Raw genomic sequence first — 13,366 nt, 5'->3', positions numbered from 1 at the left:
TCATCTATAAGATTTTACTCTTTATGGCTGAACCAACAGAATTTCCAATTTAAGAGCTGATGTTCATGAACGAAGGAGCCATGAGGTTAGGAGGAGCTATAATTGGACCAGAGCAACAATACCATATACAAGTTATTCCCAGGTGGGCATATTAGAGGAGCTCAGATTCAAGGACCCTATAATGGCTTTCTCAGGGTGCTTTCCCCTCTAGTTTCTGGTCATTTACTTCTCCCCTAATGAACCTTTCCCACAGCCGAGTCTTTGTTCATGTTATTCTCTTCACCTGAAAAGCCATCCTTGCCAAAAATTCTACCCATTCTTTAGATCCAGCTTTGTTTCCTCTAGGAAGCCTCCTCTAATCACTTGGGCCGGAATTGAATTCTCGCTCCCCTGAATTTGTGTAACATTTTGTACTACTCTCATTTATTAAAATACCATTGGGGGCAGCTAGGTGGCGCAGTAGATAAAGCACCAGTCCTGGAGTCAGGAGGACCTGAGTTCAAATCCCTCAGACACTTAACACTTACTAGCTGTGTGACCCTGGGCAAGTCACTTAACCCCAATTGCCTCACCAAAAAAAAAAATAGTATTAAAATACCATTGGGCCATCTTTTGTCTCAATTCTTACCTAGCCCTTAGTCATTGAATGCACTTGGCCTCAGACAAAATGAGACCTGGGAAAGACCTTAATTTAGGAAGGCCAAGATCATCCATTGCATCCTAAGCCATCACCAGTCATCTTGAACTTCATCTTGCCACTGGACTTCAATGTCCCTAGAAGAGTGAGTGAAGTTGATGACTTTGTGCAGCTCTGCCTCACTTAAATCCATTCCGTGCACGTCAAGACATCACCCTTATGATATTATTGATCTTCTTCTAGAACAAAGGAGAAACATCACCACCACCTTGTAAAGTAGTTATTTGTTTACATATTTTAAAGGACTAAATAAAATAATCAGTATTTATTGTCTCCCATGAACAAGGCACTATACTAAATGCTGTGAAGCATGTATGGACACATGACATAGAATACCTTCCATTAAGGAATTGATTCTCTAATGGAGATGTAAGATATAGATTTGGGGGGCAACTAGCTGGCACAGTGGATAAAGCACCAGCCCTGGAGTCAGGAATACCTGAGTTCAAATCCAGCCTCAGACACTTAACACTTACTAGCTGTGTGACCCTAGGCAAGTCACTTAACCCCAATTGCCTCCAAAAAAAAAAGATATAGATTTGGAATAGTAGCAATACAAGGCGGCATATGATCAATGGTTGTTATTATTCAGTTGTTTCAGTCATGTCCTACTCTTCATGACCCCATTTGGAGTTTTGGCAAAGATACTGGAGTGGTTTGCCATTTCCTTCTCCAGCTTATTTTACAGATGAGGAAACTGATGCTAACAGGGTTAATGACTTGCCTGGGGTCACACAGCTATTACATGTCAGAGGCCAGATTTGAACTCAGGTAGATGAGTCTTCCTGACTGTAACTCTATCCACTGCCCCACCTAGCTGCCCTATGATCAGTGAGAAATAGCAAATAATGCTATGGGCTCAATCATAGAATCACAGAATTTCAAAGCTATAAGGGTCCTCAGTGTCCACCTGGTCCTTCCTGTGATTGAAGAAGAATCCCCTCTACAGAGTATCTAACAGTCATCATCCAACATTCACTTGAAGATCTCTATTGAAGGGAATCCCTTGCCTCCCAAAGCCATCCATTTCACTTTGGGATAACTCTAATTGTTAGGAAGTTTTTCCTTATATCAAGATTAAATTTGGAGGGGCAGCTAAGTGGTGCATTGGATAAAGCACCCGCCCTGGATTCAGGAGGACCTGAGTTCAAATCCAGCCTCAGACACTTGACACTTACTAGCTGTGTGACCCTGTGCAAGTCACTTAACCCTCATTTCCCTGGGGGCAGCAAGGGGGGGGGGAGATTAAATTTGCCTCACTATAACTTCTACCCTTTGCTTCTAGTTTTGCTCACTATGGACAAGTTGAATAATTTATTCCCTATTCCATATGACATGAGAGCATTTTTTTTTTGCTAGATCTTCTCATCTCCAAGCTCTAAATATTCTCAATTCCTTCAGCAGAACCTGATATGGCTTGGTCTCAAGGCCTTTCACCATCCTGGTTGTTCACTTTAGGATGTTGTATAGTTTATGAGTCCATTTAAGTCTTCCCAGATTTTTCTGAAATCATCCCACTCATGACTAGACACAAGTGAGATTCAAGCATTGCCTACCCCTTTCCTCTCCACTGTAAAATCTCTTCCTTGCATGCTTCTTTTACGTGAGAAAAATTTCCCCCATTTTTCCTCTCTCTTCCCCCTTCTCCCAGAGCATCCCTTTTTCTCACCTATCTTTTTTTCTACATAATCCCAACATAATCAACTCACTCCCATGCCCTTTTTCTATGTAAAATTCTTCTAATTTCCCTTAAAATGATAAAGTTCTTAAAAGTTACATGTATTATCTTCCCATATAGAAAGGTAAACAGCTGAACTCTATTGGGTCTCTTATGATTTCTCTTTGATGTTTACCCTTTTTTTTGTGGGGCAATGAGGGTTAAGTGACTTGCCCAGAGTCACACAGCTAGTAAGTGTCAAGTGTCTGAGGGTGGCTTTGAACTCAGGTCCTCCTGAATCCAAGGCCGGTGACCAGGTGAGGAATCTGAGGCAAACAGGGTTAAGTGACTTGTCCAGGGTCATATAGCTAGTAATTGTCTGAAGCCAGATTAGAACTTATAAAGATGAGTCTTCCTGACTCCAGGCCCAGCACTCAATCCACTACACCACCAAGCTGCCCGTGAAATTTTACATTTATCCTTATTAAATTTCATCTTATTAGATTTGGCTAGGATTCCATCATTCCTACCTTGTAAACCGCGATCCAAAATTCCAAATCCAATTCTTTTTTTTTTTTTTTTAGTGAGGCAATTGGGGTTAAGTGACTTGCCCAGGGTCACACAGCTAGTAAGTGTTAAGTGTCTGAGGCCGGATTTGAACTCAGGTACTCCTGACTTCAGGGCCGGTGCTCTATCCACTGCACCATCTAGCTGCCCCGCAAATCCAATTCTTAATAGGCAATCTCTTAGCCTCCTGTTTGCTGCTGATGTCTGCCTTTTTCTACTGCAATCCTTGCTTTTGATCAGTAACTGTAATGGAAATACTACTTATATCCATATGGTCTACAGTTTCTTGCCCAGGACTTCATGTTATAGGAGTTCAGAAAATAGAGCAGTACAGTGAATTGAGCACTGAATTTGAAGTCAGGAAGATGTGGGTATGAATCCCACCTCAGACACTTACTAACTAGCTGGGTGATCCCAGGCATCACTTCAACTCTCTGGGCTTCAGTATTAGGGTATAAACTCCGTGACCTCTAAGATCCTTTCTAGTTCCAAATCTTTGGTCTTGGAATCCTTTAGGCAAAGATCACTGTGATGTGACTTAGTCCTAGAGGCTTTACAGAGGAGCTGGGACTTCAACAGGTCTAGGCAGGATGGGTAGAAAAGAAAATCCAAAGTTTCAAGGATGAACAAGATAGCAAATAAAACACATTGATTATAATGAAAGGGTTTGTTTGGGGAGTAGAGAGAGAGAATTAGAAATGTAGATTGGACCAGATCTTGGAGGGCCTTTGATGCCAGGCCTGGGGCTTGAACTTTATTCCAGAAACATTAGGAAGTAGTTGAAGGTTCTTAGGTGATGGAGTAATAACCCTTTTATATTTTCTGGAAAAAACTCCTTAAAAATGAAATCTTTTGGGGGGGGGCGATAGTTTTGTCCTGAGAGAAGAGTAATGTAGTTTGGTCCAGATTATCAGCTGATCCAAGATTGTGTTTACTAAGAGGGTAGGTTACAGAAAGACTTGAGTTTAAACCCTTCCTCAAATACTAGCTGTAAGGCAGTAGGCAAGTCACTTGACCTCCGTGTGCCTCAATTTCCTCATTTCTAAAATGAGGGTGATATTAGCACCTACTATGAGTTAACATATGTAAAGCACTGGGCAAACCTTCAAGTTCTATATAAATGCTAACAAAGTCAATCTTCATTATTCACAGATTCTATATTTGCAAATTTATTTGCTACCAAAAATCTATTTGTAACCCCAAAATCAATGCCCACCTTCAAGGTCCTTTGTGGACATGTGTAGAGCAGTGTAAAATTTAAATCTCCCAATCTGTTCCCAGCTGAGGTCAAACAAGGCAACTCTCTGCTCTCTTGTTTCAGTTCTTATACTATAAACAAGTGTTCTTTTTTGCAGTCTATTTAGTGCCACATTTTTCTGTCTTTTTGTTGATGATTTAAACTGCTTAAAATGGCTCCCAAGCATAGGGCTGAAGTGCTGTCTAGTGTTCCTGTTCACAAGAAGGCTGTGATGTGCCTTACATAGAAAATATGTGTTAGAAAAGCTTCCTTAAGGCATGAGTTATAGAGCTGTTAATGAATCAACAATATGGTGCATTCAGAAAAAGGAAGAGGAAATTCACCAATCTGCTCCAGCAAGTCTTCAAGTAAATGTTATAACCAGTGGCTTGCAGGAACCTAAACCTGAATTTCCCCTAGGAACAATGGTTCAGTACTTACTAATTCAGCATTCATAGTTAGTTTTTACAAACTGGCTACTGAGAATGTCAAGAGGGGGCAGCTAGGTGGCACAGTGGATAAAGCACCAGCCCTGGATTCAGGAGGACCTGAGTTCAAATCTGGCCTCAGACACTTTATACACTTACTAGCTGTGTGACCCTGGGCAAGTCACTTAACCCCAATTGCCTCACCAAAAACAAAAACAAAAAACCAAGAAGAGCTTTTGCTTCCCTCACTCTGGTACAATTTCTGTTTCTTTCTTTTCCTTTCCTTGGCTGGGCAGAATCACCTTTGCCTCATTTTGTTAAACTCTTTTCGTTTAGTGGCTGAGGAATATATTTCACATCTATAAATCATTGTTTTTTTGGAATTAACTGTGTCTTTTATTGTTGCTTCACCTATCATGAGTTCACAAAACTAATTAATGTCATTAAATGAAATGTGACTATACAAGGAAATGATTTAACAATGCATAATTTCAATCTCTCAGCCTCTGTGTGTGTGTGTGTGTGTGTGTGTGTGTGTGTGTGTGTGTGTGTCTTTCTCTATACATCCCTTTATTCTGTATTGGCATTATCTTTGGGATTCCTAACAAGATGCAGGCTCAATTACAAGAAGGTCACTGGCATCTTTACCTTCTGTTCAACCAGGACTTGAGGTTTTCTTTAATTCAGGGGTTCTTAACCTAGATAGATTTCAAAGGGCCTATGAACTAGTATGGGGGAAATGTGTGTCCACATATGTATGTACGTATGTATGTATATACACATGCATGTGTGTTTGTGTATACGTGTCCGTAGACATAGACATAATCTTTATTTTCACTTCGTTTTTTCAAGAAGGTTTCACCAGGGAGCCAGAGTAGAAAAAAAAAAGATTAAGAGCCCTTGTCATGGCTAGTAGTAATGCTGACTAGCTCTCCAATGGACAGAGGACAAGAAATGGTTTTTCATGGAGGCTGTATCTTATGTTAAAACTGAAGTTTGGGTGGACTTATTAAATTTATGATAGCCACTTTTAATTGGTGAAGAGTGAAATAAAGAATACATTGAGATGACATAGATGCTTAATAAATATTGATTGATTAATTGATATGGAAAGGGAAGAAGAAAAGAAAAAGTAGAGAAAAAACAGTATTCTCCTGAATGCACAGATCTTCCCAAGAAACATGATTGAGCCATCTTGGTGGCAGATGAACTACTTGATCCAAACTGAAATTTCATTTTTCTTTTTTTTTTTTTTTAAGTGAGGCCATTAGGGTTAAGTGACTTGCCCAGGGTCACACAGCTAGTAAGTGTTAAGTGTCTGAGGCCGGATTTGAACTCAAGTACTCCTGACTCCAGGGCCGGTGCTCTATCCACTGCGCCACATAGCTGCCCCCTGAAATTTCATTTTTCAAGGTTTGGAAAAGCCTAGCCCCGGAGACCCATCCTGGGATCCTGAACATAGTTATGTTTCTGATCTGGTTGTGATGGACCTTTCAAGGCTTGATTTATGTATTTTGTCACCAAGCAAAAGACTATATAGGCTTTTAGGTTTTTGAATGGACCTTAGCAATTCTCAAACTCTCCTATTTTACAGATGAAGAAACTGAGGCCCAGGGAGATAAAGTGACTTACCCAAGGTTAGATAGGACCTTGTGTGTGATAGAACCAGGATTCAAGCCCAGATTCAATGATTCCATATCCAGACTCTTTCCTCAGAAAAGTCATAAACCTCTTTCCACACCAGTAAAATGAAGGAGTTTGGACCAGGTGTTTGTGTATGTGTATGTGTGTATGCATATGTATATATACATATATATACACAACAATAGCTAACATTTCTATAGTGCTCCCTTCGTGCTAGGTACTGTGCTGAGTGCTTTACAATTATTATTTCATCTGATCCTTACAACAACATTGGGAGGTAAGTGCTCTTATTGTTCCTGTTTTATAAGTGAGAAAACTGAAGCAAACAGAGGTTAAGGGATTTGCTCAGAGTCACACAACTAGTAACTGTCTCAGACCAGATTCAAACTTAGGTCTTTTTGTAATAAACATATTCTATTCCTCCCCCCCTCCCTGAGGCAGTAAGCAATCAGATATAGGTTACATATGTGCAACTATGTAAAACATTACCATATTGGTCATTTTGTATAAAACTAGAATAAAAGGGGGAAAAATGAAAGGAAGAAAGTGAAAAATAGTATGCTTCAGTCTGTGTCCAATCAATATCAATCAATTCTTTCTCTGGAGGTGGATAGTATGCTTCATCATTAGTCCTTTTGGGATTGTCTTGGATCATTGTATTGCTGAGAATAGTTAAGTCATTCACAGTTCATCAAATAATATTACTGTCACCATGCACAATGTTCTCCTGGTTCTGCTTACTTCACTATACATTAGTTCATACAAGTCTTTCCAAGCCAATCTGAAATCATCCATCTTGTCACTTCTTATAGCACAATAATATTCCCATCACAATTATATACCACAGCTTGGTTAGGTATTCCCCAATGATGGACATCCCTTTGATTTGCAATTCTTAGCCACCACAAAAAGAGCTGCTAAAAATATTTTGTACAAATAGATCTTTTCCTCTTTTTGGGATATCTTTGGGATACAAACCTAGCAGTGGTATTGCTGGATCAAAGGGTATGCACAGGGCAGCTAGGTGGCATAGTGGATAAAGCACCAGCCCCGGATTCAGGAATACCTGAGTTCAAAGCCAGCCTCACACACTTGACACTTACTAGCTGTGTGACCCTGGCCAACTCACTTAACCCCCATTGCCCCGCAAAAAAAAAAAAAAAAAAGGCATGCACAGTTCTGTAGCCCTTTGGCCATGTGAACTTAGGTCTTCCTGACTCCAGGCCCAGCACTCTATTCTCTGAACCCAGGGTCACAGAGCTCTTCCTCATTTCAAGCCAGGAATTCTATGCACTGCACTACCTATCTATGAACAAGAAGCAGGTGGTAAGGTTAGGTCCTTTCAAAAGAGAAGTGAAATCCTGGAAGTCCAGCCACTGAGTCAATGATACATTCTAAAAGTATAAAATACCAGTTATCCCATCCTGATTGTTCAGCAGGTTTGCCAGGCATCACATCAGTAACTGCCCCAGGACAGTGTCCTTGATAAAAAAAAAGACTCCAACCTCAGTGTCTGCTTATTTCATGACTGATTTTCTTTCACATTAGTATCCCACTTGGCCTACAAGGTCATATTTTTCTTGATTAAAATACAGAAGGGCAGCTAGGTGGCACAGTGGATAAAGCACTGGCCTTGGATTCAGGAGGACCTGAGTTCAAATCCAGCCTCAGCCACTTGACACTTACTAGCTGTGTGACCCTGGGCAAGTCACTTAACCCCCATTGCCCTGCCAAAAAAAAAAGAAAAAAAGAAAATACAGTAGCCCATATGGTCCCCATCTGTTGATCTTTTCCTCTCTACCCGTAATGCACCAGCCTGTCAGCTACTGGTCTCAGGGGAGAGTCTATGTTGTTCTTATTAGTTCTAATGGGAGCTCCCTCTGTACTTTGGGATAATAAACTTGTTTATGCTTAGCGATCTCCAGGCACTACACAAACCTTATTAGTGTGTTGCATCTCAAACCTGCTGAAAAATTAGGACAAAGTGATCGATAGTTTATGTCTTTAGAACAATTCCACTGATTTAGTGGTCAAACCCCATGACATTCACTGCCCCAGAAATAGACACTAGTTGTTCTCCTGCGTTAGAATGTAAACTTCTTAAGGAAGGAATCATCTTGCTTGCTTGTGTGTCTATCTCTAGTGCTTGAATATAATAAGCCTTAACAAAATGCTCTGTCTTATCTATCAGCCCATCTATCTACCTAGATGCAGAGAAGGAAGATTATACCAACCTGAGAAGAGATTTTCCTTGCCTTTTACTGGTTTTTGTGCAGGGCCTTTAGCTTTTCTGATCAAAATCCCAGAGCAACACATTTAAAAACTGGATAGCCTCAAGGTCATAATTCTCACCCAAAGAGGTCACAGAATCTTAGAGTTGAAAAAAGGCCTAAAGGTTATCTAGTTTAATTCAGACCCAGATCTCTGTATAGCACCATTCCTTCCCCTCAAAATAATATGCAGTCTTTATCCCTTTGCTCAGACTGATATATAATCAGATTAACAAGTCTTTGTCAAAGGAAATAAATTTATAGATGGAAGTGATTGGATTAATTCAAATAAATGTCTATTTAAGTTTGAGACCTTTGGTCTAGTCAAACCTCTCATACAGTGCAGGAATCATCCTTCCAGAATCTCTAACATGATCTCATTCTAGTATTTGGTAGTTTTCCCTTGTTGTTGGTAGTGGTTGTTTCAATCATGTCTGACTCTTTGTGATCCCACTTGAGGTTTTCTTGGCAAAGATACTGGAGTGGTTTGTCATTTCCTTCTCCAGCTCATTTTGCAGATGAGGAAATTGAGGCAAATGGAGTTGTGACTTGCTCAAGGTCACACAGCTAGTAAGTGTGTGAGGCCATTTTTGAACTCAGGAAGGTGAGGATTCCTGACTCTAGGCCCAGCATTCCATCTATTTTCCTACCTAGCTTTCCCTTCTCTTTCCTCCTCCATTTCCTACCTGAAAACCCTGTTAGATAATCCCCCAATTTCTTTGCCTTTACTCCAATCTCTTGACAAATTGGTGACCCTTCTCTTTGCCAAAATCAGCCTCTTCTGCTTGTACCTTTGATTCCCTCCTCTCATCCCAGGGTTGCTCCTCTCCTCCCAAGATGCTAATTATAGTAAGCCTTATGAATAACAAGTATGAGTCTCCCACTCTTGATTTACTCTTCTTTCTTAGGAATTTCTCCAGTTTTACAGCATCTCCTGCCATCAGGCAATGCCATTTCAGGGATGTAGCCTCTGCCTCCAAGGCCTCCCAGGTCCTCTGAAACTTTTGGAATTCAAAAGTTATAAGTGTCCACCAGTCCTGGACATTTCTACCACGGAATACTTATTTCCCTAAAATGCGAAGAAAACAAATATGAGAAGGGTAGAGTTGGAGAGAACCCCCCCAGTGCAAACTTGCCAAATTGAATCTACATTCCACATTCTACATTGGGAGCAGCAGTGGGGTTACCATAAATAACACCAAAGTAAAGAAGGATCTATCCTTCCTCACCCTTCACATGATGCCACCTGGGGAGCCCTAGCAAAGAGAGTTTAGCCAGAAGTCAGCCTCCCTTTTAAATGGTCCACTGAGTTATCAGCTCTTCTGGCTCAGTAGCCAATTAGAAGGCTGTTCATTGCTTCAAATTATAAACCCTTTAACACTCTGTCATAGTCAGAAGCCAGGTCCAGAACTCCTACACAGTAGGCCAGGAATATCCACCCATGTTCACAGCGATGTCAAATTCAAATAAAAAGGGATCCCTGCAGGATGAATATCAACTTAGAAAACCACAAATTAATATTATCTATGTTGTATAATATTTTTTGTTTTATAAAACATTTCCCAGTTACATTTTAATCTAGTTTGGGCCTCACTCTGCAAGTTTGATACCTCTCTTCCAAGGGATGACTCCTGCTGATTCAGGCGGCTTTACTGCATTTGAAAAGAGAAATAAAATAGAGGCAACACTGTAAAATAGAGAGTTTGAGTTCAGTTTACCTCATTCTTAGTATTTGCCTTCTCTCTAATATCACCCTTCAGTAAAAAGCAGAAAAGTCAGTAAACAGAGAAAGCCATGGTACCCAGTCAATCAGCAAGCATTTATTAAGTATCCTATGATGTGATGTGCCAGGTGTAGTGCGAGTTGCTGGGGACACAAGCAAAAGAATTTTAAAATCCCTACCCTCAAAGAGCTTACATTTTAATGAGGAAAAACACCAAATACATATATATTATGTATATTATATATGTATTTATGTTCAGTACAAAGTGAATGAATACAACAGCCAAATACAGAATAGTTTGGGATAGAAGGCTGTATGGAACAGATGGGGTCATCTAGAAAGGCCTCATCTAGAAGATGTTACTTTAGCTGCATCTAAAAAGAAATAAAGGGACTGTATGAGGCTGAGGCCAGGAGGGAGTGCATTCCAGACATATGGGGGTGATCGGAGACACAAAGACAGGAGATAGAATGTCCTATGTGACAAACATAGGAACATATGAGAGAGGGCCAGGTTGACTGGATTTCTGAGTGCTAAAGGGAGAGTCATGTCCAGTAAGACCGGAGAGAGAGATTGGAGCCAGGTAACAAAGGCTTTGTTTTTTATTTATTTGTTTGTTTGTTTTGGGAAGCAACTGGGATTAAGTGACTTGCCCAGTGATTTGTCACACTGCTAGTAAGGGTCTGAGGCCAGATTTGAATTCAGGTGCTCCTGCCTCCAGAGCCGGCGCTCTATCCACTGTGCCACCTAGCTGCCCCTACAAAGGGCTTTAAAAGAGAGACAGAGGAGTTTATATTTGATCATAGAAGAAATAGGAAGCCAATGGAATTGGTTCAGTAGGAGAGCCACATGATTAAACCTATGCTTAAGAAAAAATAACTTTAGCAGCTGTGTGCTAGATGGATTTAGAGTGGTGAAAGACTGGCGTCTGACAGTGACAATATCATCTAACGTTTGCTTACTATGTACCAGGCATTATGCTAAGAGATTTTCAATTACCATCTCATTTGGTCCTCACAACAGCGCTGGGAGGTGGTTAATATTATTAACCCCCTTTTACCGATGTGGAAACTAAAACAAAGAAGTTAAGTGATTTGTCCAGGATCACACAGCTAGTAAATGTCTGAAGTTGGATTTAGGATTCAGGTCTTCGTGACTTCAGGCTGAACTCTCTTTGCCAGGGCTCCCCAGGTGGCATCATGTGAAATAGGGGAAATAATGCCTACAGTACTCATCTGTGGAGTTGTAGAGAGGATTAAATAAGGGATCAATTTATCAAATAGTAAAGTGCTTTGAAAATCTTAAAGAACTCTATGAATGCCATCTATTGTTATAATTATTATTATGCTTAAGTGTGTAAGTCACTTGACCTCCATGTGTCCCAGTTTCCTCATTTTTAAAAGTTGATTTGGGGGGCAGCTAGGTGGCGCAGTGGATAGAGCACTGACCCTGGAGTCAGAAGGATCTGAGTTCAAATCTGGTCTCAGACACTTAACACTTACTAGCTGTGTGACCCTGGGCAAGTCACTTAACCCCAATTGCCTCACTAAAAAAAAAAAAAAGTTGATTTGGAACTAGAGGATCTAGATTCAAATCTAAGGGTACTTCTTGCCTTGGTGACCTTGGGTCAATCACTTAAACTCCCTGGGTCTTGGTTTCCTCATCGCTAAAATGAGAGGGCACTGCCTCCCTTTTTCTTTTCCCAGCTTTTAGCCTTTTTCTTATTTTTCCTTCTTTCTACATCTCTTCTTTCCCATCTCATTCTGTCTTTTCATCCTATTTCCTTTCCTGTTTCCCTTCCCAGCTTTTCTCTTATTCTCCTTCTACATTTCAACTCTTCATTCTTCCTTGACTTTCTCCTACTCCTTGCTGCTTTTCCAATGTTGTCTATATAAATTCAATTTCCCTCTCAAAAAATACACTGAAAATAAAGATAATAACAAATACAGAAAACATGCTTAACAAATCACCACCACCACCCTCCAAAAAAAAATAATTGTCAAGGGCAGCTAGGTGGCGCAGTGGATAGAGCACCGGCCCTGGATTCAGGAGGACCTGAGTTCAAATCCAGCCTCAGACACTTGACACTTACTAGCTGTGTGACCCTGGGCAAGTCACTTAACCCCAATTGCCTCACCAAAAATAAATAAATAAATAATCGTCAAAGAAAAGAAACCCAGGCAAGATCCTTTCTGACCTAGCTATGTCATTACCCCAGCTGGGAAATCTGCACAAATGGAGTTCCACCAAGAGAGAGAAGTGAAAAGATGCAATGCACTGAACAGGTGTTCTGGGTGCGTGGGAAGCAAGCAGGGCCTCACAGGTGCAGAACTAACTTGTGGTTGGGAGTGAGCAAAAGCTTATAGTCACAAAACCACAGGCTCAGTTTTCATCATGTAACACAGGGATCATTTTACAGACTTACACAGGATTAAGAATCTAGGTGGAAAATATATACAGATGCACACTTCTGGGGAGCCTGTGCCTTTCTCCCATGCCTGGTTCCCACCTAAGTCAACACTAGCCAACATGTGATTCTTTTTAGTCCTCATGCTGCTCCAAATAAATAAATGCTGATTGACTGATTGATTGCTCTCCATCAGAGAGCGTCTTGGTTTTTGTGCCCTCTTCCTCCAGCCCCATAATGAGAGTCTCTCCTTCCTCTTGGTGGGACACTTGTTCAGACTGTCATGCCTCCCTCTGTCCAAAATTACCTCCTCCCACCCCCACTGCCTTCCTCCTCTAATCAAAGACTATGCCTTTCATGTCACAACCAAAGAAAAAGATTTCAAATGTAGTTAGATACTTCTAGGAGAAATAACCATGACTTACATTCAGACTGAAGTATAGCAGACCCTATAATCGAAAGGTAAAGTACCTGTAATCTTGTATAAATTTCGTATTTATCTGTGTACTTGTCTTCCCCCAATAGAATATAAGCAGCCTGAGGGCAGGGTGGTTTTGTTCTGGGCTCTGTATCCCCAGCATCTTACATAGTCCCTGGCACATAGCAGTCACTTAAATGCTTAATCAGATGAATTAATGAGGGGACATTCTGCTAGTCCATCCCCTCTAAAATTATCTTCTGGGGCAGCTTGGTGGTGCAGTGGATAAAGCACTGGCCCTGGATTCAGGAGGACCTG

At 40.8% G+C, this 13,366-nt stretch overlaps 1 protein-coding gene across 2 annotated transcripts in view; it reads left to right on the top strand.

Moving 5' to 3' along the window:
* SLC27A2 (solute carrier family 27 member 2) overlaps nucleotides 1–13,366 on the top strand; it is a 73,987-nt gene that overhangs the window by 38,749 nt on the left and 21,872 nt on the right. The window lies entirely within an intron of this gene.

Source organism: Dromiciops gliroides, chromosome 2 (genome assembly GCF_019393635.1).
Source record: "Dromiciops gliroides isolate mDroGli1 chromosome 2, mDroGli1.pri, whole genome shotgun sequence".
NCBI lineage: Eukaryota > Metazoa > Chordata > Mammalia > Microbiotheria > Microbiotheriidae > Dromiciops > Dromiciops gliroides.
The sequence above is the reverse complement of the archived record's forward strand: the minus strand, read 5'-3'. Positions and strand labels throughout refer to the sequence as shown.